At 40.6% G+C, this 27856-nt stretch overlaps 1 long non-coding RNA gene and 1 pseudogene across 1 annotated transcript; one reads left to right on the top strand and one right to left on the bottom strand.

Annotated features, from left to right (window-relative positions):
* Positions 1-1003: 1003 nt before the first annotated feature.
* Positions 1004-1807, top strand: LOC109246591 (40S ribosomal protein S4, X isoform-like; annotated as a pseudogene).
* Positions 1808-24115: 22308 nt separating this feature from the next.
* On the bottom strand, positions 24116-25528 carry LOC109246843 (uncharacterized). The gene is made up of 2 exons (XR_002071473.2): positions 25334-25528; positions 24116-24504 (listed from the first exon to the last, which is right to left on the bottom strand). It is a non-coding gene; the product is annotated as an uncharacterized LOC109246843 (long non-coding RNA).
* Between the last annotated feature and the right edge of the window lie 2328 nt (positions 25529-27856).

The raw sequence follows: 27856 nt of genomic DNA on the forward strand, positions 1-27856 counted from the left end.
AAACTGTGAGATCATGACCTAAGCCAAAGTCAGGTGCTTAACCAACTGAGCCACCCAGACATGCTTAAAATCCTGTTTCCTGTTACTCCTCTTGCTGGGCTTTAAAGCATCTTCCAAGGTGAAGGTCAAAGGCCACCTCCTCTGTGAAACCCTTCTAGACCCTCAGACAGTCATATATCCCTTTGTGTTTGTTAACTCTTTCCATGTAGTTCTCTCACTCATTGCTCTCACTAGACTGAGGAGCAAGGGCCATGTTTTGTCATCTTGTCTTCCTGGTACTCAGAATGGCATCTAGTACAAAACATCTAGTACAAAACAGATATTTAATTAATCATCATTATGATTATCAAATGGCTCAGTTCACTATTTTCCTGATTGTTTTGCTGGAGATTCATATCCTTTCCCAGCTGATATTCCTGAGAAACCAGAGAACTGGAAAGCCATGAGGGCAAAGACATCTATCAGCCCCATGAAAGACTGGCTTTCATTTTCCTGCTCACGGCTTCATGATTAGAAGTTGGATCCAAGATATGAGTGTCATTTCTGTCCCTGGAAGAAGAAACAGCATCATGTTCTGACACGGAACGAGTAGCTTGTGGTTATTTCTGCCACGGCTGAACTCTGATCTTTCTTTTCTATTGTGAATGGACTAGACTGTTCGAGGTAAAATCAGCTGAAAACCTTTAGGCAAAGATGTCTTCACATCTTAGTTCTCTTCGTTAGCTCCCTTAAGACCTGGTCCTGAGAGTAGCCTTTCTTGATTCAGGTCTGTAAAAGAAGATGGGCCTACATTTTCTTCCTCCATGAATGCCTAGGAAAAAACCTTTCCTACACACCTTTATGCTAATGAGGTAATTACAAAATGCATTAGTCACTGTGGCAAAAAGAGCCCAAACTTTGATGATGCTCAAGGCTGTTTTTCCTCCCAAAAATGAAAACGAGTTTAAAAAAAAAAAACAACCACCATGAGATAAAAGTATATACATCACTGCATATACTTTTCATGCCTAGTACAGTTGTGGCTCATGGTCCCAAGCAGCATCTGAAGCGCATAGCACCTCCAAAGCATTAGGCGTTGGATAAACTGACTGGTGTATTTGTGCCTCATCCATCTACTGGTCTCCATTAAGATGAGAGAATATCTCCCTCTTATCATTTTCCTAAGGAACAAACTTAAGTATGTGCTAACAGGAGATGAAGTAAAGAAGATCTGCATACAGTGTTTTATTAAGATTGATGGCAAGTCCAAACTGATATAACCTATCCTGCTGGTTTTATGGATGTCATCAGCATTGACAAGACTGGGGAGAGTTTTCATATGATCTGTGACACCAAGGGTCACTTTGCTGTTTGTTGGATTACACCTCAGGAGGCCAAGTGTAAGTTTTGCAAAGTGAGAAAGATCTTTGTGGGGACAAAAGGAATCCCTCATCCAGTGACCCATGATGCTCTCACCATCCTTTAAACTGACCCCCTCATCAAGGAGAATGACACCATTCAGATTGATTTGGAGACTGAAGAAATTACAGATTTCATCAAGTTTGACACTGGTAATCTGTATATGGTGACCAGAGGTGCTGACCTGGGAAGAATTGGTGTGATCACCAACAGAGAGAGACTACATTTGTTGATGTAGTTCATGTGAAAGATGCCAATGGCAACAGCTTTGCCACCTGGCTCTCCAACATTTTTGTTATTGGTAAAGGGGAAAAAAACATGGATTTCTCTTCCCCATGGAAAGGGTATCTGCCTCACCATTGCTGAAAAGAGAGACAAGAGACTGGTGGCTACACAGAGCAGTGGGTGAAACAGTCTCTAGGTGACATAATTGGAAGTCTTTATACTTAATTATAGATAATACAGCATGAAAAAAAAAAAGTATATGTATCACTGAATGACATGAGACCAAAGTGAATGACCTTGAATCCAAAGTGATGCGGTCTTATTCTACACATATGTCCAGAACAATAACAGTGGTTCTTTTTTCCCTGGGTGATAGTTAATGTGTCAATTTGGCTAGGCATTGGGACTCAGATATTTGATAAAACATTTTTCTAGATGTTTCTGTGAAGGTATCTTTTAGTGAGATTAACATTTAAGTCAGTAGAGTTTAAATTAAGCAGATTAACTCTATAGTGTGGGTGGGCCTCATCTGATCAGATGAAGGTTTTAATAGAAAAAGACCAACCTCCCCAAGCAAGAAAGAATTCTGCCAGCGACTGCCTTTGGACTCAAATTGCAATTTCTTCCAGAGTTTCAAGACTACAGGCTTACTCTGAAGATTTTGGACTTGCCAAGCCTCCAAATCATGTGAGTCAATTCCTTAAAATAAATCTCTTTCTCTCTAACTCCCTCTCTCTCTCTCATCTCCATCTCCACATCCTGTTGCTTTTGTTTTTCTGGAGAACCCTATTACCTCCTTCTATAGTTGAATTATTAGATCAAGTGATACCCCTATGGCATGCTACCCTTGGGAAATAAATGTAATAAAGCTGTATAAAACCACTTAGAACTGCGGATGAAAAGAGAGTATAATCCTTAATTAACAAGGAAATCTACCTCTTCATGAATATGAAGTATTTTATTGTTAACCTTCTTTTTGAAGATGAAGCCACTTTAATAGTGATTTTGTTTGGAACTTCAAGCGTGACAGATGGGTCATTTTATAGAATATCCTTCAGTTTGGTTTGTCTGATGCCTCCCCATGAGTAGATCTGGATTACGTTTCTTTGGCAGGGATATCATGGAAGTGGTCCTGTGGCTCATGGTGGTCTGTCAGCAGACACATTTTGCTTTGTTTCATTACTGGTGATGTTAGCTTAGATCACTTGATCCTGAAGGTGTTTGCTGGACTTCTCCAGTGTAAATTTAGTGTGTTTTCCTTAGTAATTAGTGAATATTTTGAGGGGATGTACTTTAAGATTATGTAAATGTTCTGTTCCTCATCGAACCTTCAATTTCTCCATTTATCTATCTAAATATTTATGTATTTATATAATGGATTTCTCTGTTGTTTCATAGGTTTTAATTCATTCCTCTATTTTAGTACTCTAATTGTCTCAGATTTAGCCAGTGGGAACCTCTTCAAACTGGCTTCCTTTTGACAGGTGACTTTTTTTTTTTTTTTTTTGGAGCCCTTCCTTAGTTATGACTGAACAACATGTTCCAGGCTCATCATTTACTTTTTCCGTCTGAGCTCTGGCATCAGCTGTTTTCCCAAGGATCTCTGATTTCTTCAGTGGGGAATGGTACTGAGAAGGAAGACCTGGGTGTTGGGTGTGGTCATTTCTATTAGGGAGTTGCTATCCCTTTCCAGGGACAGAGTTAAGAAATTTGTATACACACACACACGCACTTGCAATTGTATTTGTTGATCTATTTACATATATTAAAAACCATGTGTTCACATTAATATTTTCCATTCTAATCCAACAATATAGGGTTCATTATAATTTTCTCCCTTTCCCTATTTGTAACTCCCTTCTCCGGTAAGGGGAAATTTGACTCCCATTATCCATAGTATATTTTCTTATTTGATCTTCTCACCCTGTTCAGTCTCTGGCACCCTGCTCTGGGCCACTGCGTCTGTTCACATTTCAACCAAACACCTACCTTCCATGGCCCCTCATAATGGCTTCTGGACTAAATTGTTCAGAAAGGAAAGAGAGACGAAAGAGAACAATTCTTTTCAGCCAATTTTTATTGAATGTGTACTACACAAAAATACTAATCAAAAGATTATTCTGGGTGCTGTTTGGGACATAGAGGGAAATAAGATGCTTTGGAGTTTATAGACTTAGCAGGCAGCTGGGCTAGGTTGTATAGAGCAGTAACAAATGACTCCCAAATCTCAGGGGCTTAAGACCACAACAGTTTATTTTTCACTCATGTTTTATGTTCCTTGTCTCTCTGTTCTGTGTCATTTTTATTCCAGGACCCAGGCTGAAGGAACAAGCCATTTTTAGGATGTACTGATCTGGGGATGATCTTGCAGCAGAGGAAAAAATGAGAGGAAGGAATTAGATCGTGATGTGTGAGCAGTATGTGAATGAATGGATGTGCTGTCCTATCTTGGGTATGATGGGTCTTGAGGTTTCTGAGTGGAAGTAGCCTATGTCACTTGTGCTTGTATGTCACTGACCAATGCAAGTTACAAAACCAAGCTTGACATGATCGGAATGAAAAGGTGTGATCCTTCTAAGAGACAGGAAGTGAATATCTGGGGGAGAAATGCAATAAGCCACTTGGATCTGTGAGAAAACAGACATGTATGTATCTAACTAGCAGGCACAGTGTGAGAGAGGAAAATACATAGTCCGTTTAATTCCACTTTGCAGTAAGACAGGTAGAAAAAAATATGACCATCTGAAGGGCATGGTCCATTTTGTGGCATTAAAGAGAGAAAGACTTCAGGCGAAAGTGGGAAATTGAAGGAAAAGGAAAACAGCAGGTTCTTTAAGACCTGGAGAAGGAACATGATATAACATGTAATGTTTCTGACGAGGTAGATGCTCAGGTTAATAATTAAGGTTTGCAGTCTCCTTTCACCCACAGCCCTACAGGGTTTTGTAGAGCTTTATCAGTTTCATTTCCCAACAGGGGAACTCTGCAGAGCTATTTCTTGGACTAACACTTCATTTGTAACAGCATACAAAGAACCCACTATCACTGGACTGGATATATGGACAGAACGAAAACTTTTATTTTGAACGTTTCCCAGTGTAATGGTTTAAAAATAGTATCTCATTGTAGTTTTAACTCATATTTCACTTATTATGAGTGAGGACAAGCATCTGTTAAGTTTCATGTCTCTATCTCCATTTTATTGGGTGGTTTTTATTAATACTCTATGCCTAGTTTTCTATTGGGTTGTGGCTCTTTTTCTAATGATTTCTAGAAAAGGTTGAGGAGGATTTTGTTGGTCAGAGTTGAGATGAGGAATTCCACGAGAACTGTGCCAGGTGCTAGGGATGGATGGGATGCAGTCTGGACTGAGTATCTCTCTCTAGATTACTGCAAGTGAAAAGACTCACCTGTTTCAAGTATTCAGGAAATAGCAATGAGTTCAAGTGGTAGGGCTTAGGGCTCATGATGTGCTTTGGCAGGAGCACAGTCCCATTCTGGGCAAAGAGAAGTTCTTAGTGTCTTAGGTTGCACTTCCTAAAAGCAGCCTCTGAGATGGAGGTTTTTTTCAAGTGATTTTTTTTTCTGGAGTCCTCTCAGGAGAAGATGAGTGAGAGAACTAGGACAAGTTAAAGGAGGAAAACTAAGCAAGGAGGTGGTCTCCTCGGGAGACTAGCTTCAGCCTGGCCCCCTGGGGAAGCTCTGGAGCATGAACCACATCACAGAGATGGCCATCTCTCCCTTGACAGAAGTGACTTGCCATTTGTGCTTCATGTCAGTAAGTCATTGGCGGAGGTCTGGGGAGGGAAGGGAGGGGAGAGCATAGCTTCCAGGTCAAGATGGTTCCAGCTGGGTGGAGGGCAGTTCTCTAGAGAAGGGAGCAGCTGCAAGTTGTTAGTAGTCACCACTTACAGCAGCTGAGGGACAGGTGCACCTGCCTTTAAAAGGAATCTGGGCGGGGCACTAACAGCTTCCATCGCATTTAGTAGGATCCAGAGTTCCCCCAGGAATCCTGCAGCATCTGCCAATGTATGGTTCCAACTGTACTTGAATGTCCCCTAAAAATGTCCGCAAATAGCAAGTGAAAAAGCTTTCAACAAAAGCTAATGGATATAGCCTAGAAACATAATTGTGAAACTCATGAATCAGAGTTTGACTTGTAGTTGCATTGCCTAGGATAATCATTTGTCATCTTGAGCAAGACACTCTCCTGGGACCCAAGTGTTAGTTTATGAATATTTTGATTATTCTTGAGTCCCAGCTGCAAAATGCCAGAAGCTCGACTCTTCAAATATATCACTTAGTTACAGGTGGTAATGGCTCCAATGATGGTGGCAGAGGTTATCCCAAGCAAATATTTATAATTGACAATGAATGTGTGAGCAGGATGCTAACGAATGGATGTGCTGATTACTTTCCCCTGCCACAAACATTAGCTCTTGTTTGGTTTAACTGGCAAACTGACACCAGATTAGAGATGACAGAATGCTGGCAAAGATCCACAGTAGGGAAGAATATTAAGAAAATTAGCAAATTGTGTAACTTTCGATTCTTCTATTTCCAAATCTAAATCGTTTCTGGGTGTTAGGAGGTTATAGCTTAATTATAGGCCTAAAAGAGAAGCAATTAGATTTACAAGTATGTTTGGATTTTTGAAGTCTTTTCATTTTAGCACAGGAAGTCAAGCTGATGACATCTGGTTGGATTCAGGTGGATATATTCGAGATTAGATGTATACATAAAACAAACATTTTGTTCTTTCCAGTTGTTCTTTCCTGTTATATACATTAGTATTGAGTTTTTGATTATAATGTATAATGTAGTTTTGTATATCCATGAATATATTTGCTTGGCTTGTCAGTAACATTGTTCTATGTTTTCATGGTGGTCTTGGCTGGTGATATTATCATTCATAAAGGTGACCACTCTTTCCAGCAGAGTGTTGGTGGCTTTATGTTTTGATATTTTTTGCATCTGAACCTCTCAGCTGCTGAATATGCCTTTCAATGTCATACATTAGCTCTTACTGACAAGGCTCCACATGCGGGGGCATGGGGGTGTGCCTTCCAGGCAGGAGTGTCTTGTATTTATGGCATGACAGGTTCTGAGCTTAGCCTATACCTTGGGGGTGCCTTGATGGGCACTTTGTCTTCTGGTGATCCACCAACATTTTGACCTGCTCATTCTGTGGGATGTCTATTGTATATCAGTGAGTCACAAAGTAGAAGTGAATGCCAGGGGAGCAGATGTGGTGACCCAGTGTGCATGAAGTGTCTTGGAAAGAGTGACTCTGTAGAGTATTGTTTTTCCAATGAATCTGCCATGTCCCCATTTGGGCCTCCTTCATCTAGCAGTTGGACTTTTCTTTAAGGCATTTTAAAAGCTCCCAGATCAAGAGTGAGAAGAGGGGAGAGGGAATCAGCAGGTGTGTCCACTGATGGGGTAAAGTGGGCTTTTGATCACAGCCTTTCCTAGAAGCATAGCCATATAGGGATGTGTGTACCCTGCTGTTTTAAATTTCTGACACAGCAGTGCAGAAGGAGGGCACTGCCTCCTCCTTCAGTTACTGTGTGAGTTTCTCCAGGAGTCAGAATAGCAATGACGGGTGACAGTTCACATGTGGCAGCTCAAGGCTCGTTTACTGAGAACTTACTATATTCCAGGCACTGTGCTAAGGAAAACACACAGGCTATCTTATCAAGGTCCTTCTAACCACCCACTGTTATACTAAAGGTACTAAGAGTAATTACCCTTATTATCCTAACTTTGCAGTCAAGAAAACTGAAGTCCGAGGAATTTAAATAAGTTTGTAGATTACACAGTTAGCAACAGAGGAGCTAGGCTTCCTACCCCAACCCTCCCGGCATCAAGACACATGGTCTGAACCATCAGGTTAAATTGCCTCCAGGGCCAGTGCTTGCAAGGTCAGGCAACAGCTTGATTCTGAGAACTGGGTGTCTACAGCACAGGTGAGTTCCTGTTTTTGCAGTTACCTGGTGACCTGTCCTGGATAGGCGAGCATTTAAGAGTGTGGTTTTTTAGTAATTTTTTAAAAGTTTATTTATTTATTGTGTGTGTGTGAGAGAGAGAGCAAACACAGAGGGAGGGCCAGAGAGAGAGAGGGAGAGAGAGAATCCCAAGCAGGGTCTGTGCTGTTAGCGCAGAGCCTGATGCAGGACTCGATCTCACTAACGATGAGATCATGACCTGAGCCAAAATCACGAGTTGGATGCTTAACTGACTGAGCCACCGAGGAGCCCCAGTTTTTTAGTAATTTTTAATCCTAACCACTTGGACTAACATTTATTCATGTGAGTTTCTCTGATCACTTTAAGCAAACAAAGGTGTTCTTGACTTGTCACCATTGTCGTTTGCTCTGCAAATTCAGGCTGATGCCACATCCTGTCACCTTCACTTTTCTGGCTCCTTAAATCAGCTTGTAACCCCTGCCATGCAGTCCTAGATAAGGCTCAGGTCAGGCCATTTCCTTAGACTTCTTGTACCCATAACTTCCCATAGGAGTCAGTGTCAAAATCCTTCTAGAACTGTCCTTTCCATCTGTCACTGCAAACATGCTGTTCCACTGGGAAGCTTGATGGTTGTTGTCCACTGAGTGCAAATCAGGGACTTGGCTTTTGCTTTCCTTCTCCAGGTCACAAAGAGCATGTTCCTTTCCTTATTTCTGTTGTCCGTCCTGCCCAGGCCCACTTACTTTTTTTTTTAAATTTTTTTAATGTTTATTTATTTTTGACAGAGAGAGAGACAGAGCACGAGCAGGGGAAGGGCAGAGAGAGAGGGAAATACAGAATCTGAAGCAGGATCCAGGCTCTGAGCTGTCAGCACAGAGCCCGACGTGGGGGTCAGACTCACAAACTGTGAGATCATGACCTGAGCCAAAGTCGAGTCAGGCATTTAACAGACTGAACCACCCAGGTGCCCCAGGAAACCCAGAGCAGTTTAGTTGGGTGCCTCTGGCTCAAAGATCCTTGTGAAGTAATAGTCCACTTGTTGATCAGGGCTGCAGTCATCTGAAGATTTGGCTAGGGCATGAGGATCTACTTCCAAGATCAGTCATGTGGCTGTCACAGGCTTCGGCTCCTCACGGGCTTTGGACTGCAGGTCCTCATTCCTTGTCAGAGCCTGTGGACCTCTTCATAAGGTGGCTCACAATATGGCAGCTGGCTTCCCCAAGAGTGAGTGACCTAAGAGAGAGCGAGAGAGGAAATGTAAGAGAGAATGTTCAAGATGGAAGCCATAATCTTGTTGTATTCTAATCTCAAAAGTGACACCCTGTTACTTCTGTCATATTCTATTCATTATAAGTGAGTCAGTGAGTGCGGCCTGTACTCAAGGGAAATATAGAGGGGCAGGAACACCAGAAGGTGAGAATCAGTGGGGGCCATCTTAGAGTTGGCCTATTATATCCCCAATAGTCTACTCTCCACCCAGTAACCAGAGATATAATTTTTAAAAACTTTTTATTTTGAGATAGAGATTCCAAAGATGTGAGTTTAACATATATATCAAATCATGTCACCTGCTCAAAACCTTTCAATGGCTTCCCCATGTCCAAAGTCCTTATCATGACCTACAGTCTCCTTCAGGAATCTTAGCTATTTTTCTGACCCCTTTTCTTTCCTTCCACTCTTCCTTTGCCTCCTTCATCCTTCCTACGTAGACCTCCACTATTTCTGCCAAACCCACTCCTGTCTTGGGACCTTGAACTTGCTGTTCCCTCCGCATTGGACTCTCTTCTCAGGATAGCTACAGGCTTCATTCAGGTGTCTTTGGAAGTGGCCCCTCCTCAGAGACACCTCCCGTGGCCCCCCTAACCAGAATGTACCCCTCGTTAGTTTCTACTCCCTTATTTGGTTTAATTTTTGTCTGTGTCACGTATCACTTACCTGAAAAATTATTTGTAATTACTTGTATATTTCTGTATCATCCAGTAGAATATTAAACTCCTTGGAGGCGGGGACTTGGTTTTGTGTTTGCCTGTATCCTTGAGGGCTAAGATGATGCCTTGCTGTAAATAGGTGATTTATACCATGTCTCATTGGATTGAATCACGTGGAAACAATAAACCAAACCCAAAGGGAAAATAAAATGTTTTCTGTGACGTCCCTATCCTGTGCTCCACACCCCACCTCCTGCCCTCAGAGTGGCACCAATAGCAGCTAGGAGTTTTTATCCTCAAGAAGTTTGAATTCGAACGCAATCCTCATAGCACACTGGAAACCCACCGAGAGCCCTAATGGCAACTTGATGGGACGTCTCTTTGCAGTCTCCTTTGCCTTTGAATGTGAACACAGCAGCCCTTCTCCTGGGAGCCTGTAGTGAGGTGTGATGCAATTCATGGCTAAGAGTGAGGAGGCTGGAGAGCGTAGGCTGACTGAGGTAGCAGCCAGGGCAACAGGGAATTGGAGAACCAATTTGTAAGCGCTTCTCGCCAACGTGGTAACTTCAGTTCAAGCCTCCTCTGCAGTGATGGGGGACAAGCCCAAGGCTGAATGATTGATTCTGTTGTCTTTACTTCAATAACAAACTATCAAGGATATTGTGGTGGAAAGTTTCTGAAGTACCTTTTAACATGTCAGACTTTTATCTTGAACTCCACAACTTGCGAGGAGATGCTCGAGGCTAGTGTGAGGGATGGGGAAGGGGATATGCGGGGAGATTTTTATCATCGTGTGGTGAGAGCAGAATCTGGTGCTTTTTGTGTTAAAAGAGGAGCACTTGCTTTTTGTGTTAAAAGAGTACACGGCAGCTGGGGAATCACTGGGACTGTGAACAGAGTCTCTGGCTGCTGGAGTTTTATGGGATTTTTCCTGCTTTAAAACATTAGAATCTCTTGTATAATCCACAGACTATTTTTACTGAGTAGCACTTGAATGTGAGAAGAGGCCTTTCGAATAATTTCTGGGCAACAAATTCGGTGGCATAATCTTTATTTCTGTGTGGCATGGTGGATCCTAAAAGGCCTTTCAAAGAAAATTCTTTTGCCTCTCAAAGTCATACGTATTGGGAAACAGTTGCTTCATACTATCTAGAAATCAATTAAAAGAGACAGTGCTCATTTATCCAAGTCTGTATTTTCTCCCCTCTAAAATGGTGCTGGGGTGCTTGATTTCGGCTCAGGTCATCATCCCAGGGTTGTGGCATAGAGCCTGCTTAAGATTCTGTCTCTGGGGCACCTGGGTGGCTCAGTCCATTAAGTGTCTGACTTCAGCTCAGGTCACCATCTTGTACCATCTTGTTTCTGAGTTCAAATCCCACAATGGGCTCTGTGTTATCAGTGCAGAGCCCTCTTCCGATCCTTTGTCTCTCTCTCTGCCCCTCCCCTGCTTGCAGTCTCTCTCTGTCTCTCTCAAAATAAATAAATAAACTTAAAAAAATTAATCTTTCGGAATCTCTCTCTCCCTCCCTCTCTCCCAGACCCTTCCCTACTGGTGTGTACACACACATGCTCGCTCTCTCTCTCTCTCTCTCTCAAAAACAAAAATTAAAAAAGAAAATGGGGCTGATAGTCCTGCCGTATAGGGTTATCAGGAAGATTAAATGAAACGATAAAACCACAGCTCTCAACTCTGAGTTTTACAGAGAGCAGCCCTTCCATAAATTGTTGTCATCCTTGTTATAACATTATTATTTCAAGAAAGAAAGAAAGTAAAGCATCCAACTCATAGCCTTAACAGCAGTTTAAGGAAGTAGTCCCCAAGACGTGACCAGCCAGAGAGCAAGCTCAATGCTGGTGACTTTATATCAACTTGCACATCTTTCAGGTTTAAACTGGTTTAGCACCAGCGCCTTGCTTCTATCATTCAGAGTTAAACATGGTGTTCTTGATGACAACTAATTTGTATCCTTTTTAATTTGTAATTTTTACTTTAAAAAATAGGTTACACACTTGTTTCAAAATTCGAACGGCACAAATCTGCCATTCTTCCCTGCCACCAGCTCCCTCTTGGAGGCATCCATGGCTAATAATGTCTTAATAGTCTAGTTAAATACAAAGACTTGCATATATTTCCCCCTTCACACAAATGGAAGCACGTGGTACTTGTTCTGCACCTTCCTTCTCACTTAGTAACTTACATCAACAAGAATCCTCATTTTTTTAATGGTTGTATAGAATTCTTTGTGTGAATGACTGTAATTTATAAGTCTCCTATTAGTGAAAATCAGGCTGTTTCAGTCCTTTGCTATTCCAGTTGCAGTGAATAATCTTGTGCATACGTTATTTTTCACAAATGCAAGTATACCTGAAGGGTAAAATGGAAGAAGAGTCATTTGGTGGAAATTGCCAAGGGGCCCTTGGAACGGTGCCCATCATCTGCACTGTCACCCACAGTGCACGAGCAAGCCTGTTTCCCCACAGCTCACCGCCACAGGGTGACGTCGAATATTTTGCCGCTCTGATACATTGATAAGTGAAGTTTTAATTTGCATTTGTCTTGTGAGTATAAATGAACACCTAGAAAAATACGCTTAAGAGCCTTTTCTGCAAACTGGTGGTTGGTTCTTTGCACATTCCTCTCTTGGGCTCTTGGTAAATTGGGATGTTAAAGATTGGAGTCTATTGGATGGTTGAAAGAAACAGGTCTTAACGTTGATAGATCAGTTCATGTTCTGGTTCAGTCTTTTATTCGTTATGCAAATACATTTGTGCTTCAGTGTCGTCATCTTTAAAACAATAATAACAGTGCTTACTTCACAGGGCTCCAGGGAGTATAGTTGGGGAGTGAGGGTATAAGAGCGCCTGGCTTTGGGGGTCCCAAACAGACCAGGTTCAGCCGCTCGCTGCTGACCAATCCAAAGGCAGTGAAATGAGTGGAGGTGAAACAAGAAAGGAATTTAGTTCAGTGAGGCCCACACCAGGAAGATAGCTGACTAGTGTCTCAAAGACTGTCTCCAAAGTGCCAAAAATTCTGCAGGGTTTATGTTAGGGAAAAAGTGGGGCAAAGTTTGGTGGGTATGCATAGGTGGGCAGTGAGGGTCAAGTCAATCACTTTCTTGCAGTCAATCACGGGTAGGGGCTTGCTGACTCAGGGCTGTCCTTATTGTTTGAGGGGTAGTTTCCTTTCCTATCAGGGGATGCTTTGCCTGAAGGCTCTTTTGCCTGAGTTCAGAGATAAGCTGGAAAGGAGATCTTAATCAATTAGAAAGTTTGAGGTCTATATGGAGGTCGTTGAAAGTCCTCTTTCAGGAGGATTAAAAGAGATAACTTATGTAACAGTAAAATATCTAGCCCTTTGTAGGGAGGGGCTCAATAAGTTAAAAAGTGGTTTTTTTTTCCTCCTCCGTGATTTTCTAAAGATCGCAACAAAACTTTTCCATATTCCTAAGGAGCCACATATAATTTATAGGAAAAAGAAAAAAAAAAAAAAGAATGAAAGAAAAAAGGTCCTGGAGAGGAAGAAATAGAGGGTGGGACAGAGAAGCCTTGTTGGCTTAGGTATCTTGACTCCTTTTTTATCTTGCTGCCCAGCATGCTTCTAAAGCCCCTTCTTCCTCTGAAGGTGGTCAGGGAATACAGGCTAATTTTAATATTAGCATAAGCGAAACATAATTAGGGAAGTAAATCTGCTGCGTCTGGATGCACATTATGAATTACAAAGTCAATAATGTAATATGGCTTTAAAAAGCCCTTTGCTGCTCAGCATTATTGGGGGGTTATCAGGGCTTTGCCCAAGACCTTAACATGAGCTCTCCAGAATGTTTACTGAACTGACTTGGTGCAATGTTTCTTTCTGCTAGCAAAATAGCAAAAATGTCATCTTCCAGTCCTTTCTCTGGGCAGATGTGTGTTATTATTCTCTGTATCACTGGTGCCTAGCCCAGTGCCAAGCACATAGAAGAGGCTGAATCTTACTGAATCGTGGTCTGAGACATGAGCTTTTGAAATTCAACATGAATCACTGTTAAAACCCCAAAGAATGAAAACATCTCTGACTTTCAAAAAGGACATTGATGCGTTTTTCTGCTCTACATCCGTTTAATAAGCCAGAGTTATCTACAGAGCCATGCTTTTCAACCTTTTTTTTTTTTTAGTTCACAAGATCCTATTTTTATTTTATGTCAAATTTCCTCTCTGACTCACCAAATGTGATATGCTATATATTCATAAGAAATAAAAATAATTGTAAATCTGTTTTGTGAATTACTTAATATCTCGTGGGAGAGATGGAAAGATGGTAAAGTGCTGTAAAGCCATGATGGAAAATTCATGCTCTGGAGATTCCAGGATGTGATATTTTAATAGCCTCTTAGAAGGGTGAATGCTGGGGATGACTTTCTCATATTTTTTCTCTTTCTAACTATTTAAAACTCTGCTCTCTATAGGCCCAGGTTGCAATTTATTATGCATAAACGTGGCTCTTGCTTTAGCGTGGATTTCACCGAGCTAAGAATGAGAGTTTCTCACAAGCCCCACCTTTATCTGCTGATATTGGAGGGTCTGGTCTCTGTAGTTCCCTTCAGAGAAGGTGTGCAGATTACTGCAACCATCTGCATGTTTCCTTCTGGCAACTTGCGGCCTTTACCTAGATTAATAAATTCTTCTCTGCATGTGCTTGAAAAGCCATTTAAACACTCCTCCTCCTTCACAGTGTCTGCACCCATACCCTGGGGTGGGGACCCGGAGGCTCTTAGTGGCCAGTGCACTCAGCAATCTGACATCTAGGAAGACTGCAGGAATGAACACCCCAATACCTTTCTACGTTTTAACACACTTTAGCCTTAGGATTATTTTTTGGATGTGGCACGAAGGTCAAGTGTTTCTAAAACATTTCTGCAAGGGCTTGGAGTCTGGAGGTGGACCCTAAAGTGCCAGGTGAGATCATAGACAGTTCAAGCTGCTCTGGAGATTTGTGTTTCACTTGTTGGACACTTTCCCTCTCTCTATTCCCTTCACCATGTGTATCCGTCTTCCTTATCACTGACGTCTTCTTCAGAGAATGTGCACAGAATGAGCAAATGCAGCACATCTTGATTAAGTCTATCAGTTGATCTGGTAAGGGAGGGTCAGTCTCATAGGCAGACTCTCGTTTGTGGTTCAGCATCAAGATCCCCCTGTTCCTGAGACCTGTGACCACGGATAGTTGAAAGTTGCCAACATGCAATCTTGTAAGTGAAGGCTTCAGGAAGAGACCCAGTTAGGCTTCTAGGTTTGAACATACGCTCCGGGGTAGGAACCCGATAAATTAGCAGGAACTCTCACAAGTAAGGGCTTGCCAAGAATGGGAGAGTGACTCAGCAGGGACTCAGGGGGCAAGATAGGAACAGTGAAGACCTGCCTGGTTAGTCTCAGAGAAGATCATCTGAAGGGTATGAGGAGCTACAGGAATTGAGGTAAAGAATGAGGAAGTTCAGGCTGACAAACTGCTTCAGTCACCACGCGCTCCCTTATTTCCCTCCTGCTAATTGTAGTTTGAAAATCAGCAACAACTATCCCTCACAGTAATCAGCGTTTATAAGTGCATGGGCACACATTTGAGAGTTATACATGTAATACTTAGGCGCTCTACAGCTAAAATTATTGTATGTGTTCGTGTAATTTGTTTCTTGAAAGATGACCTCACTAGGATATAATCGAGAAGCAGCTCTATTTTTCTCCTGCCACTGCCTATAAACACACTGGGTCAGACCTCTGTTCAAAGCTTCTTGAACGCAACCGGGGGTACAGACAGTTCTTTGGACTTTTGTCACCTTACTGAATTCTCTTATCATTCACAATGGTTTTCAATAGTTTCTCTTGTGTTTTTCGAAATATTCATTATATCAAATGAACATAGTGGAGATTTAAATTGTTCTTCTCATTTACACCTAAAAAAATTTGTTTTAATGATTATTTATTTTTGAGAGACAGTGAAAGATAGAGCATGAGCAGGAGAGGGGCAGAGAGGGGGAGAGGGAGACACAGAATCTGAAGCAGGATCCATCCAAGCTCTGAGCTGTCAGCACAGAGCCCGACTCGGGGCTCAAACTCATGGAGCGTGAGATCATGACCTGAGCGGAAGTCGGATGCTCAACCGGCTGAGCCACCCAGGCGCCCCATAATGTTTATTTATTCTTGAGAGAGAGACAGAGTGTGAGGAGGGGAGGGGCAGAAAGAGAGGGAGACATAGAAGCTGAAGCAGGCTCCAGGATCCAAGCTGTCAGCACAGAGCCCGATGCGGGGCTCAAACCCATGGAGTGTGAGATCACGGCCTGAACCAAAGTGGGACTTTGAGCCACCCAGGTACCCCTCATTTACACTTTTAATTTCATTTTCTTTTCTAAGTATGTTTACTCCAGTAAATAAGAATAGTGATAGTGGGTATTTCTTATCTTTTGATTCTTAAAAGCATAGCTGAGCCTACAAAAAAAATACATACTTTTGTATAATGCAGCTGGGAACATACATGGTTCATACCTAGTGATGCCACTTCTAAGCAGTTAGAAGCATTCTAAGAGATTAATAAATAACAATGTACTATTATTTTTTATTTTTTTAATGTTTATTTATTTTTGAGAGAGAGAGAGAGAGAGAGAGAGTGAGCAGGGGAGGGGCAGAGAGAGAAGGAGACACAGAATCCGAAGCAGGCTTCAGGCTCTGAGCTGTCAGCACAGAGCCAGACGCGGGGCTTGAACCCATGAGCTGTGAGATCATGACCTGAGCCAAAGTCAGACGCTTAATCGACTGAGTCACTCAGGCACCCCAATAACAATGTATTATTTATCAATGTTATTTCATAGTAGTATTATTTGTAATGATGAAAAATTAGAAGCAATCTAAATGTTCAACACAGAGAATGGTTAAATACATTATGTTATATCTACCCATATAAAAATCAGGCTGTGTTATTTATTAATACATAACGAAGCACCCCAAAACTTAGTGGTTTAAAACAATAAACATTTATTAATTTTGAAATTTATTTTGAGAGAGAGAGAGAGAAAGAGAGAGCACACACATGAATGAGTGCCCGAGGAGAGGAGGGGCCGAAAGAGAGAGGGAGGAGAATCCCAAGCAGGCTCCTTGCTGTCAGCATGGCCCGATGCAGGGCTTGATCTCACCAACTGTAAGATCGTGACCCAAATTGAAATCAAGAGTCAGATGCTTAAACAACTGAGCCACCCAGGTGCCCCAACAATGAACATCATCTCACCCAATTTCTGTGGGAACCCAGGAGAAGCTTAACTGGATAGTCGTGCCTCAGGATATATCTTGAGGTTTCTGTCAGGAAGTCGGCCAGGGCTGTGGTCATCTGCTGCTTGATTGGGGCTGCGGGTTCTGCTTCCAAGGTAGCTCACACACATTCCAGGTAAGATAGTGCTGGTTTCTGGCAGGAGGTCTCGAGTCCTCACGACACGGACCTCCCCATAGGACTGGAGTGTCTTCTCATGACATGGTAGCCGGTTTCTCCCATAGTGAATGATCCAAGAGAAAGCAAAGCGGAAACTGCAATGTCTTCTGTGAAGTCACACTCTGTTATTTTCATAGTATCCTATGAGTCATACAGCTCAGTTGTGTTGTGGGAGGGGCCTAAATGGGGTCATGAACACCAGGAGGTAAGAACTATTGGGGGTCATCAGGGAGGCTGGTTACTGCAGTCTGTGCCTCGACCCCAGTGATTCATCTCCTTCACACATGCAAAATGCACTTAACCTTTCACAAGGCCCCCGAAGTTTTATCCTCTTACAGCATCTATTCCGAGGCCAGAATCTCACCATCTAAAATCAGGTCTAGGTGGGTGCCCGAGTGGCCTAGTTGGTTAAGCATCTGACTTGGGCTCAGGTCATGATCTTGCGGTCCGTGAGTTCAAGTCCCTTGCAGGGCTGTGTGTTGAGACCTCAGAGCCTGGAGCCTGCTTTCGATTCTGTGTCCCCCCCACTCCCTGCCCCTCCGTTGCTCATGCTCTGTCTCCCTCTGTTGCAAAAATAAATAAGTGTAAAAAAAATTTTTTTTAAATCAGGTCTAGGGGCAGATGAAAGTCTTCAGATACAGTCCCTTCGGTATAGAGTTCCAAATACAGTTCAAGTGAAGCTCCTCTTGAACTCAAGGTTATGAATTAAAGAGACAAGTTTCCTGCCCCCTCATGTATCTGGCATACTGGTGGGACAGACACAGGATACTGCAGTAGATAATCATGTTCAAAACAAGGAGAACAGAGGCCACTGCTTCACAGCAATTCTAAGACGCTGTCAGGCAGATGTTGGACTCAGGTGGGCTCTCTCCTGGGAGTGATTCTCCATGGCTCTTGGCTCTACACTCTGATCGGTCCTTCCTGTTCCACTGAAGGTAACCAATGTTTTGCAGCTGAGAGATTGTCTCAGCCGTTTTCTGTGTATCAAAGTATGGGAGTCTAAATGCCTCTTTTCATTTTGTATGTTTTCCATCCACTCAGTCCAATCTGGTAGTGTTTCTGTTGATATTAATAAAAAAAAAAAACCCAACTTTGTAGGTCACTTGCAAAAGAGTTGTAGGGGGCATTCATTCCATTAGACAAAAACTACACCATTACATCTCTTCAAGATAAGCCATTTTCTATCTTGGGCTTTTGTTGAAGTTGCTGAGGGCCAATACCCTTAAGTTTCTTAGAGGTCATGAAGTTCTCTGAATGTTCCCTTAGCTTTTTCTTCATCATTAAAACGGGATTTTATAAGTTATGATGACTCAGCTTCATCTTTAGACAATGTTTTCTTGAAGAGCTCTGGATCTGATCTTTGCCTGGAAGCCATTTTATAATTTTAGCATTTTCTGTCATCTGGAAAATTTCAGAAGCAGAAAGTCTTAATTCCTTTTTGTTTGATAGTCCTTCCTTCAGCTTATCTCCTCTCTCAGATGGTGTTTATAAAGCATCAAGAAGAAATCAAGCACACTTTCAACACTTTGCATGGAAATCTCCTTAGCTAGATCACTTAGTTCATTAGATATATTTTCTTTCTTTTTTTTTTTTTTTGATATTTGTTTGTATGTGACAGTGTTACTTCATTTCCTGTCATATCAAACAGGAATCTCTTATCTTCTAGTTTCCAATATTATTTTCCAGATTTCCCTCCAAGCTGTCACCAGTAGCATCCTTGAAGGTCACCAGGCTTCTACTAACAATGCATTTCATGCTTTCACTCCTCAGAGTCTCGTCCTCATGCTGTTGGGAAGCCACTCCCATGTTTTAGGTTTTTAGTTATGGCTGTGCTCCATTTCTGGCACCAAAATCATCATTATTATGAATCCATGTGAAAGTTACTTCAAAGTTTAGATATTTAAAACAGTAAATATTTATTAACACACAATTTCTGTGGGTCAGGAAACCAGGAGCAGATTAGTTTGGTAGTTCTGTTTCAGAGTCTCTCATGAGATTACACTGAAAGTGTCAGTCAGGATTGCAGTCATCAGAGAACTTGAATGAATGGGAGGGTCTACTTCTGTGGTGACAAACTCAGATACCTGGCCAATTAGTGCTGATTATTGGCAGAGGACCTCAATTCCTTACCTTGTGGACCTCTCTATAGGAATGCTGGAGTCCTCAGGACTACATGGCTTTTCCTGCAGTGAATAATCCCCAAACAAGCAAGATGGAAGTTATAATGTCTTTTATTCCCTATCTTTGGAAGTCACACTCTATGTCTGGAGTATCTTATTTGTTATTAAGGTCAGCTCTATTCATCGTGGGTACTGTGCAGGGTCATAAATACCAAAAGGCGACAATCATTGGGGGCCATCTTGGAGGCTGGCCACCACAATGGCAGATAAATAATTATGGCAGGTACCAAAAATAATGTGTTTGGAAGGTCTTTAATAATAGATGAGAGAAAAGACTCAAAACTTTTACTTAAATTAGTATAATCCAAAAGTTAAAAATAACTTTCTTTGCTATAGTCTGCGTGTGTCTATTGATGCAGAAAAGATAGACCAGATGGAAAACAAAAATGTTAACATTGCTTATTTCCAGGTGAGAGGACTGTGAATTTTAAAGTTTTCTTAAAAAATTTTTTTTTTGTTTCCAGAATACAACAATACAGTACAGGTGAATAATTTTATAATTAACAAACATTATTTTTGAGGGCACAATTATAAAAATTAATTTAGATTTGTATTTATTTTCTTTAAGATACAAACAATATTTCCCCTTAGTTTAAAAATTAAAAATTCTGCACCCTTCAAAAAAACTAGTGATAGTTTTAAACGGCAGGAACTGTTAACTCCCAATTTGGCAACTGATGACTTATCTCATTAAAAGATAATCATGCTGCCAAATTTTAAATTAATATTTGTACTAGCACAGATGGAATATGTGTGCATGCATACATGAGTGTGTTCAATGGGAGAAGGGGGAAAGAGTCCTTTAAAGATCATTCCTTTGAGTTACTGCTTAGAAAAATATTCTTTGGGTTATTTAATATTGAATACTAATTAACAAATACAAACTTTTATATTTTCTCTTTTATTTGAACACCTGCCTCCACAATTTCTCCTAAAAAGATGAAATTTAAAGATGAAATATGAAACATTCCCATGAGATTGTTTGAAATAGAAAGACAAAGCAAAGTTTAATCAAACTGGATATGAAACTTCCAAAAATATACCAGGCTTGAGATCCCTTGACATTCTTCCTGAAAATTAAGGCAGGAGTTCTTTTCTCTCCTTTGTATGTGAGGACAGTCCATGTTCCTAAACTCCTTTAATACATAGCTCAGGATCTTGGAAGTTGTTCCTAACTACCTCTCTATCTACTCAGATCAGAACCACTGGGGATGTTCAATTATGCAGTTTCATTGCACAAAGTTGCCCACTGAGGGCTCCTGGGGTTGAAATTCCAGCTCACACATACATGTCCAAGCATCCACCCTGAGGGGAAACCTGGTTTCCCCCACCTTCCTATTTCACAAAATGTTTGTAGATGGGCTAGAGTGAATTGTATCACTCCTTTGTATTATGAACCCTAAGAAAACAGACATTTTGTCTGTTCTTGTGAATTTCCACTTGTTACTTTGTAATTATTGCAAAGGCATGTCTCTGTTGTGCATTTTGCTTCCCCTTGTAAGTTGAGGTCAATGACCACGTTGTCTATTTCTTTTATTCCTCTGGTTGGCTACTAACATAACAAACGGCAAACTTTAAGCATGATAAATAGGCATTTAAATAAAACAAATGTTAGACACCAGAAATTAAAGCCTTTAAAATGTTTATACTCTTGTACTTTATGTTATTGTTGTTTTATATTTTACATTACACAGATAAACCTCAAATGCAAATGCTTTTATTTTTTTTATTTTAAAGAGTCACTTAGGGGCACCTGGGTGGCTCAGTCGGTTAAGCGTCTGACTTCAGCTCAGGTCATGATCTCACAGTATGTGAGTTGGAGCCCTGTGTTGGGCTCTGTGATGACAGCTCACAGCCTGGAGCCCGCTTTGGATTCTGCGACTCCCTTTCTCTCTGCTCCTCCCCTGCTCATGCTCTGTCTCTCTCTCCTTCAAAAATAAATAAACATTCAAAACAAATTTTTTTTACAAATAAATAAAAACATAGTCATTTATGTTTTAATGTAATAAAATGGAAAAAATCATAGCCTTTTATATATACTAGCTTATATACATTTCTGGTGCTCCTCATTACTTCCTATAGATCTGAGTTTCTATCTAATATTATTTCTTTTTTTTTTTTAAGTTTATTCATTTATTTTGAGAGAGAGCAAGAGAGAGCAAGCATGAGTGAGAGGAAGGACAGAGAGAGAAAAAGACAATCCCAAGCAGGTTCCGTGCTGTCAGAGTAGAGCCCGATGTGAGGCTGGAACTCAGGAATCATGAGATCATGACCTGAGCAGAAACCAACAGTCAGACACCTAACCGATTGCCTCTATCTGATATCATTTCTATTTAGCCTGAAGAATTCCCCCTGGCATATCATGTAGTGGTTTTCTTGGTAGTTTTACTCAACTTTCATATACTTGACAATATCTATTTCACGTTTATTTTGGGGGTGTATTTTAGCTCTCTATATAATTTAAGATTGACACCCCTCCCCCCATCTCCCTTGGCCAGCACTTTAAAGATGTCTGTTATCTTCTGGCCTCCATTGTTTCTGATGAAAAGTCAGATAGCATTCTTTTTTTTTTTTTTTTTAATTTTTAAATGTTTTATTATTTTTGAGAGAGGGGGAGAGACAGAGTGTGAGCAGGGCAGGGACAGAGAGACAAGAAGAAGACACAGAATGTGAAGCAGGTTCCAGGGTCCGAGCTGTCAGCACAGAGCCCAAGGCAAGGCTTGAACCCATGAACCATGAGATCGTGACTTGAGTGGAAGTCAGACACTTAACTGACTGAGCTACCCAGGCACCTCAAGAAGTCACATGTCATTCTTACAGTTGTTCCTCTCTAACTTCATTTTTTTTTAATGTTTAATTTTCAGGGAGTTTAATTATAGTGTACTTACAAGTGGATTTCTTTGTATTTATTGTACTTTTGATTTGCTGATCTTCTTGTTTTGTAAGTTGACTTTTTTATAAAATGAGAGAACTATTTGGCTATTATTTCTTGTAATATTTTTTCTACTGTAAGCTCCTTGTCCTCTTCATTTGAGACTTCAACCACATGTATGTTAGACCACTTGACATTGTTTTATCAATCATTGAGGTGCCCTTTATTCTTTATAATTCCCGCCCCCCCCCCCCTTTTTGTTATTTAGTTGGGATCATCTCTATTGAATTGTCTTCAAATTCACTGACCCTTTTTTTTTTCTGTAACATCTATCACTGTTAAACACGTCCAGTGAAATTTTCATTTCAGAGGTTTTATTTTTAAGTTTTAGAATTTCCATTTGTTTTCTTTTTTGTATTTTCATTGCTCTGCTGAGACTCCCATCTGTTTATTCATTACGTATAACTCTTCATTTAATTCTTAAACATATTGATTGTTTTAAAGTTCTCTGATGAGTCCAACATTTGGGTCCTCTTGAGATCTGTTTTTATTGGCTATCTTTTCTCTTTATCATAGGTCATATTTTCTTACTTTTTGGTATGTCTAAAATTTTTATATTGTACACTAAACATTATGGATGTTGCTTTGTAGGGAGTTTAAATTATTTGCTTTTGAAATGATTTGAGTTTTGTTGTGGCAGGTAGGTTAATTATTGGAAGATCCTCTAATTCCTTTTGAACTTGATTTTAGGCTTTATTAAGGTGTGTCTGCTTTGATATTTCCTTATTCCCAAGGCATAGACTTTTCTCTAGCACATACAGTAATTATTCCTAAAATGTGGCCTTTTTGGGGTCTCATTGAAATTCCCAAGGTGCTAGTATGTTTCCCTCCTCTTGGGCTGGACTAGGATTCCAATGTCTTCCAGCACATTGGTATGCCCATGGTATACCACACAGGGTATGCCCATGGTAACCCTCTTCAGCTTAGTCCCCGGGAGCCACTCAAGTCTCATGCTGCCCATGCACAATTAAGAACCTAAGGAGATTGCCCGTGTAGACTTTCATGCCCCAACTTCTGTGCAGCTCCCTCCTCTCTGGTACCTTGCCTGATGAATTCCAGCCACATTGGCAGATCTGTACTCTTACTTCTGCCTCCTCAGCACCACAAACCCACTTCTTTTCTCTTGGTCGCCATCATTCTTTCACTTGGGTTTGAAATACCTATAGGCAAAAACAGAGGTGAAAATAATGCTAACTTTTAATGTGTTCCCTTACTTCATGGATCTCAGTTCTTTGCTGCCTCTTTCTCCCTGCCTGATAAGAGTTGCATCATATATTTTGTCCAGTTTTATGGTTATTTACAGTGGGAAGATAAGTTTAATATCAGTTATTCCACCATGGCCAAAAGCAGAAGTCATCCAAGTGTAGAATAAAAGCTATAAGAATGCTATTGTATTATTTATTGAATGAATAGGTTATGTAGACCTGAAGTTCATATTTAAAAAAAAACAATATATATAGTTCTCTGGAAGGAACAAGAAATTATGTGGCAAGAATAGATGATTCCATTAAGTGTGTCAAGCCTCTTTCTGCCATATTTTGAACAAAGTGGAGGAAGAAGGCAGCAGTAATTTTCCAGTCATCTCTGTCAAGGTGAGCTGTACTGTAAAAAAACCCTTCACAAAGAAAAAAAATCATGCATCCTGTGATCCTTATATTTCTTCTGTCATAAATAACCTCCTCCAAACTCATTCTACTCTGAAAAGTAGAATGTGTGGTACAAGTAGAGTTTATATCAGAAGATCCTGGTTCAAGTCACTGTTTTGCCACTTACTGTGACCTTCAGCTATCCTCTGAGTCTTAGTTTGTATGACTGGAGAAAGATGTACGATGGAGAAAATAATATCTTCCCTATTGATGACACAGGGTATTTCTGATGCTTAAAGGTATGTGAAAAAATCATTCTGAAGATTTATATTTCAGACTCTCTATGCTAAATTTCAAAATTGAGTTTGTGATAATACTTATCAGGTTTGTTACAAGGATCAAATGACTTATAAAAGAAGCATAAAAGAGGGCCTGGCATATAGTGAATACTGAATAAATTATTATTTGTATCAGGTTAGCTATTACTTTGTAACAAGTCATACCACATACTTCAAACAATTGTTTCTCAGAAGGCTACAGGCAATCTGGCAGTTCTTCTGATCAGAGACGGGGTCATCTAGGCTCCCTCACATGTGTGGGGGGGTCACCTGGTTTTCATCTAATTGATGATGGCCTCAGCTATCATGATGGGTCATTGTTGGGTCTACTACGTGAGTTTTACCCATCAGCAGACTAGTTTTCATGACGATGATGGAGCAAGAGATGAGGTGGAAATGTGAGAATTTTCTGAATCCCCTGCTTGCATCCACGTTGCTACAACTCTGTCGACCAAAGCAAGTCACATAACGAAGCAGAAAGTCAGGGTTTGGAAGGTACTACCAAAAAAGCATAGATATAGGAAGGCATGAAAGATTGATCTATTAGTGCAACATGACCCTTGATTATCATTCTTATTTTCATTTAATCCTGCAAACAACTCACCATAAGTTACAGTAATAACCTTCTTCCACATCTACTTACTTTTAGGATATGTCAGTCATCTTAGAGCCAAACAATCTAGGAATGGCAGACTGTTCATTCTATTTTTTTCAAATTGGGTCTCATAATAAGGGATACACATCGTAGCTCATCAAGGAGTGAAGCAAGTGCGTTTTATTTTCTCTCCACCACCTCCATTCTCCACCTGACTCTCATTAGCAAGAGACAACTGCAGAATAATTTAGTATTACTGGAATATTTTGGATATTTTCCTTCATTGTGTATCTAGAGCATTCCCTTAACTACTCTGCTACATAGTTGTGTTTTTGTTTTGTTTTGTTTTGTTTTGCAGGCAGTGGAGATTGAGAAAATTTCAAGAACAAGAGCATGATAGGGGAATTACAAGAAATGTATACCAGAATATAGGGAGTAAGTAGAGATTAGCAAGAGATAAAAATGTAAAGAAGGACTTGGTAGCCCATTATAACATGTTTGTGAACTCATATGGAATATGATAAAAAAATTGGGTTCAAATTTTTCAGTATTGTTTTATTTTTCCCCATTGCTCTCCTTTTGAGTAAAATGTACCAGCAGAATAGGAGGGACATTTCTTTTTATTTCAGCTACCGTTTGCCTTTACATCTTCTGTTACTAAAGTTGAGCTCATTGCTACAGAAACAGATGGAAGGAAAGTTTCTAAAGAGATGAGATTTAAAAACCACGAACCTGTTAGGAAGTAGCCTTATTTCCTCATTCCCATGGAAACAAAAATTTGTTGGGAAATGCAGACACGATAGAAATCCGCGACTCTTCTGTTTCTGCTGCCCTCTGTCTGTATCCAAGGAAATGGACTTCAGGTCCTGCTTCCATTCGATAAAGGGGACATACCTCACCACTTAGTTTCCATGCCTTTCTTCCCCGCCATTCATTTACTGATCTTGATATTACACCACACCATGTGAATTCCTTTTCACCTTGGAATCTTTGATTGTCCTTAGAATCAGAGAATGTTGTACCTGGAAAGTCCACAGAAATCATCTCGCCCAAACCAATTACATAATGCATGAGAAAACAGAAGCCTGGAGAAGGGATGTCGAGGTAAAGATAGGATAGAGTTCAGGCTTGCGGCTCCTAGCCCATGATGTGTCATGTCAACTTTGCTTTCTTCCTGTAGTATGTCCATTTCACTGAAAACAGATGTCTCACCAGCTCTCTAGGGCACTGACATCATGCTGGCCCTCCAATCCTAGTCTGCACTCCCAGGCTCAGTGTGCCACAACCCCTGTTTACTCCTTCAGCCACAAACAACCCTTCTAGCATAAACTATTAATGCCAAGACCTGCCTACCATCCCACAGTTAAATTTAGATCATCTGACTCTTATTTGGGCCCTAAGTCAGACACGAGCTATAGCACTCTGTAATAGTACATAATATTTTACCTGTCTGAAAATCCCATTACAAGAGTATTGGGCCTTCCTCTCGACAACCTTTTCTCTCATTTTGACTGAACGTTAGTGTGTTTCCATTTATATGAAAATCTCCCAAGTCACATTCAGCAAAGATGTTTTCTCCTCCAGTTAAAAGTGTGACATAAAGTATTATAATTTTCTTGATACTTTTGGAGTTATCCAAAGGTTGTGATTAGTTTTTTAGTGTTTTTTCTTTTTTAAATTTATTTATTTATTTTGAGAGAGACAGAGACAGTGCATTTGGGGGAGGGGCAGAGAGGGAGGGAGAGAGAGAGGATCCCAAGCAGGTTCGACACTGCCGGTGCAGAGCCTGATGTGGGGCTCGAACCCACAAAGGCATGAGGTCATGACCCAAGCCAAAACCAAGAGTTGACAGTTAACTGAACCACCCAGGTGCTCCTGATTAGTTTTTAGCTTTTTGTGATCAGTTTTTAGGGTGGCCTTAAAATTTTTAAACTTATTTTTTAGGATGTTTCCTGTCACTCTCAGGGAAAGAAACCGCACCAAATACCTGATTTATTAATGACATTGTGCCAAGTAACTTGGAGTTTCTCTCTAGATTAAGGGTTTAGAAGCTTGGCAGGCTTCCAACCCTGTTTTGTTTAGGAAGAAACAAATTTCATCATAGAATTAACTGAGAAACTCAGGGGATAGACTAAAAGTGAATTTTTCATTTAGACTCTTTGTTTATGAAAATATAAGCCCATATTCCGATAATTGGGAAGTGTAAGAATCTTAACATGATAGGATTTGGGATGATTTGGGATCTCACAGAGCCTAACTGACATCATTTCTGGAACCAGTGATCTTTATAGAGCCTTTTAGATATTAATGTAGACAAGGCTGAATGTTTATTGATCTCAGGATATAGCTAGTGGGTTGTTTGGTCTTTAAATATAAATCCTTGATATCAGGTCATTTTTCTTACTTACCTTGTTCTCCTAAACATTCAGACCCACCCAAGCCTATTTTGGGTGAAGCTAGCCTGTAGTTGTGATGACTCTTAGGGATCCTACCACATGCAGGAGCCCTTGGTGAGGTCTGAAGTGACAAGAAACCACTTTAAATAAAGACCACATCTAAAGGGTTAAGGAAGAGCCAAAGCAGACCGTCCTGTAAGCTAGAAAAGGCAGATTGTACCTAGATTACCTTCCACACACACAACTAAACAAGATTTATTCCTTTTGATTTCTAACATTTCTAGAAAACATAAAACTCTGTACTACCCTTTCATCAAGATCAGATTCTATGCAATATGGCAGTCTGCTTTGATCAATGGAGACCTAGTGAGCAGACACATTACCTATAAATGCCATTGGATGACTAAGGCAACTGAAAGAACCAGGCTCTTTGTAATTAGCTTTGGATCAAATATTGACCAACCTTATTCTTTCATTTATTTATTTGTTCCTTTGTTCAATGAATGAATCATTCATTCAATAAACACTCAGTGAGTGCCTACTTCAGTGATCTTTAGTGAAAGGACCTCAGCTCTCTGAATCACAAACATTTTATAAAGGAGCTGCCAGATTTTGGGCAATGCATTAATTTTATTTTGATACAGATTAGAGTGTTTTATGATTATGGTGATGTCTGAGCAGGTCCTTTAGGACAGTACAGAGGGAGATACAACTTGCTGCAAGGGACAACTAGCACGAGTAAAGTCAGTACCTAAGAGAGACCATTTCCTCGTCAGAGAAGAACTTTGACTTCAGGAGTATATAAAAGAGTGTAATCGGGGATATAAACAATTTTTCTTCAACAGCAATACTGTTCTGA

This window comes from Panthera pardus, unplaced genomic scaffold, assembly GCF_024362965.1.
Source record: "Panthera pardus isolate Hobbes unplaced genomic scaffold, ASM2436296v1 HiC_scaffold_13, whole genome shotgun sequence".
NCBI lineage: Eukaryota > Metazoa > Chordata > Mammalia > Carnivora > Felidae > Panthera > Panthera pardus.